At 37.7% G+C, this 3,616-nt stretch overlaps 1 long non-coding RNA gene across 1 annotated transcript; it reads left to right on the forward strand.

The window, feature by feature from the left end:
* The first annotated feature begins 1,452 nt into the window (after positions 1–1,452).
* LOC110904764 lies at positions 1,453–2,989 on the forward strand. The gene is made up of 3 exons (XR_002572761.2): positions 1,453–2,372; positions 2,442–2,540; positions 2,644–2,989. It is a non-coding gene; the product is annotated as an uncharacterized LOC110904764 (long non-coding RNA).
* The last annotated feature ends 627 nt before the right edge of the window (positions 2,990–3,616 follow it).

Genomic DNA, 3,616 nt, shown 5'->3' on the forward strand with positions numbered 1-3,616 from the left:
TTCAAAAGGAAGACAAAAACATGTTTTTTCCAACATTAGTACTAAAAAAGTGTTAATTTTATGACTCATTTGATGTAATTTATATGTTACATTTTGCACACATCAAATACCCCCACACTTGAATCTTTGCTTGTTCTCAAGCAAAACTCTTTAATATGTGGCTTACACACCGAAATGGAAGAGGTAGAGGAGAAATTTTGGGCTTATCTTGAGTGTCGGAAATCCAAGATCTTTATTCAGTTTTATTTTTATTTTATTTACAATCCTATTCGTCATGATTTATTTAGAACATTTTATAAGAAAAATTACTTATTTGGGCATAACATGCCTCTTTAAAATTCCATTTATATACAAGTTCACATACCTCACGGGAGATCACTCAACACTCGGCCGAAGATGTATTTTTGTGAAACATTCGAGACCGGCATGGAACTTACTTCTACCATATGCTTGGCAAGGGATCAAACCTCCTCCTTTTTAACTATAAGCCTTCGTAAATATCAAAAGGACTTTTGGGAAGGGTTAGGCTTGGGCTAATGGTAGGTGGTTAAATGGCTAAAAGCGTAAAAAGCGTCGGTCGTCTTAAAACTTTTTGTTTTTGTGACTTTTATTCAAACTAAGCATATTCAAACAAGGTTTCTTTGAGGAACTTGTTTGTTTATTGCAAGACTTTCATTTTTTTATGTCACAAAATAACAGAGCTTTTTAGTAAAACAAAGGGGTTGAAAAGAAAAAGGTTTTGGTGGGTAAAGGGTGTTTGTTTTGTGGGTTTTGAAAAGAAAAGGTTTAGGCTCAAAGGGGTTAACTAGGGGGATTTTGGATAGGTAATAAAAAAAGTCACCTGAGTTTGCAAACTGTTAGTATATTGTAACGCAAGTAATTGTAATTGTAATTACATGCGTTATTAAATGTTATAACGAAGCCACCTATGTTAGTAATTATATAGCACAAAGATAAAACATGTTAGATTAAAATCCAGCACCTAGGTAATTACAACACAACCCTCGACTTTGTACCCCTCACACGAGTTTCCTATTTCGTATTAGATCTAACCTCTCTACTAGAATAGTATTCGAATCAAAAAGTCAAAACAAACAATAATAAAGAGGATTTTTTGGATTCCTCAATTTCCGGTTTCTTTGGGTTTTACCGGATACGTGATGGGTATGGTATTAAAGTAGATTTAAAAAATTTTGTATGATCCGTTGGTAAAGAAGAAATCGATACGTAATATTACTTTTTGGGCATTAATATTTTCATTTTAAATGAAGAACACATAAAGCATAATAAGTAGAACACATAAACGTAATTTTTTGGTTTCACAACTATATTACAAGAATACCCTTTGGTTTTACACTGAAATTACAATAAAACCTAAAATATAGACAAATCAATGCGCATTGTCCGTACACTTTTGCTCTATATAAAAAGAGTATTCTCTATTTCCTTTTATACACCATAAAACCATATCTGTCTTTCTCTCAATGTTTTGAAACCCGGACCGGGCTGCCTGGTCAGACCGGTCCGGCCGGGATCCGGAGCCTATACTGGACCGGTTCACCACATCAGTTCATTTCAGCATCAGCTCGGCAGTCGTGCCGGGGGCCGGGCGGTCGGGCCGGCAGGTTGTCTCATAGGGTCGAGCCGGTCAGAGCTTTCCGGCGAGCTTCATAAAAGAACAACTTCTTATCATTCCGGCGACCTCCGATGAACTGGTAAACTTTAAGGTGAATAGAATAAAAAGGAAGAAGATAGAGGAAAAGATTTTTGGGTTAATACAAAAACTAAAGTAATATTTTATATATTTTCTAGAGTTGTGGTACAGTGATAGTGATATGACATTTCCCTGTACCTCACTCTTTTTTTCCTTATCTTTTAACGTTTATTGGTTTAATGAATTCTTTTGAGATGCCATATTGGTTTAATAAATACAATTTTAGTTTTTCTCTTTTTATTGTTCTGATTATTTATTTTTTTCTATAATGTATCATTCAGTTTGCTTTATGATTTTAACTTTATATAACTTAGGTCCAATGTTTTTTTAAATCATTAGTAAAAAAACTTATGACGTAATCCGGGTCTTAAATCCGGTTGAACCGGTCGGACCGGTCCGACCTTTGACCCCGTAAGGCGACCGGGTCGACCTCCGGTCCGGTTCTGAAAACATTTTCTCTCACCAAAATGTTGAACCTTTTCCGAAAGTTTACTCCGGCAACCAGATCAGCCGTGTTTAGGCTTACGCCGTCGGCAAGATCGAACGTGAAGGACCAACTTTTCAAATGGTCAAGAAAACGGGACTATAAAAAAAGAGACGAGATTCGGGACTGTAAAGGCTTCTTGGAACAAGCACCATGATGCGTTTATTGCGTCAGGTAACGATTCTACTACGTATGTATTCCTAATCTCTACAGATATAACATTTTTGATGTTTGTTTCATTAGTTTCGTTGAAGGCTGATAAAGGCTTCCAGACTTTAAAAGTGTTTCTAAGCAACCGGGTGGCTGAAATCACAGCAACAAGTGGAGACTACTGGGGGAGACGTACGTTTCTTCACTCTTTTTTGTTCTTATTTTTTCCAAATATCCTCTGTAATTCTTATTAACAGTCAAGTTGTGTAATCATTTCTGTAATTCTTATTAACAGTTAAGCTGAAGCTAGCTGGAAACAAACTTCTCTCCAGGCTTACACTTGGAATGGGGAACAACAGAAAATCAACGATCCCACTCAGATCGGTGCAGAGTGCCGTTTTCGGTACAGGAAAGGGGTGGTGGTTTTCGAGAACCACCTAGGAATGTAGTACCACTTCCTGGGGTTGAGAAAGAAGGAGTGAAATTTGAGGTAAAAAGTGGTCGGATGTTAATCATAGGAACTCCGTTGCCGGGGGGGGGGGGGCTGAAGAGAATGACATGATTGATCTTATGGTGCCGGAAAAGAAAGGGGAGTACACCCTTGATGACTTAAAGATTGACCGGAAAAAGCCGTTTGTTGTGGTTCTTGTCACACCCCCAAAATACCACCCATGGGAAACCCTACTAGGCGTGTGACAAACCAATAACGAGCCACCAATCACATTGAACCAAACACAAGTTGTTAAATATAATCGTCAATTATTAAAGAAAAGTGACATCTATAAGTTTAAATGAAAACCAACATGTGCAGCGGAAGCAATTAATAAACCAAAGTTAAACCGTTTCGAAATCAATGTATAGTATTAATAATTCAAACACATGAATCCTTCCAGTCGACCCATGACCACTCCAGCTACTCCAGACAGCAAGTTCCCAAATCCAATATATCTCACGACCTGCGAGCATGCAACAAGTGTATCAGACAACGCTGGTGAGTTCATAGATTTGCGAAAACGTTAGTTACCAAGTGTTTAGTTAATCCATTGAATTTAATTCCGAAAGCAATGTTGAAAACAATGTTGATAATACCCCAATACAAGACGGCTTCTGATTATTTTGCCCTTTCTCCAATGCTCCTATCAAAGCATTGGTCATGACTAGGTCATTAGTTCAACACCCGTCCTCCCAGGTACGGGGTGAGGTTGCCAAACCTAAGTAGCGCTACTAACTAATACCATGTTACCTTCCCGGTAACCAAACAACACGGA

This window comes from Helianthus annuus, chromosome 14, assembly GCF_002127325.2.
Source record: "Helianthus annuus cultivar XRQ/B chromosome 14, HanXRQr2.0-SUNRISE, whole genome shotgun sequence".
In the NCBI taxonomy this organism is placed as follows: domain Eukaryota; kingdom Viridiplantae; phylum Streptophyta; class Magnoliopsida; order Asterales; family Asteraceae; genus Helianthus; species Helianthus annuus.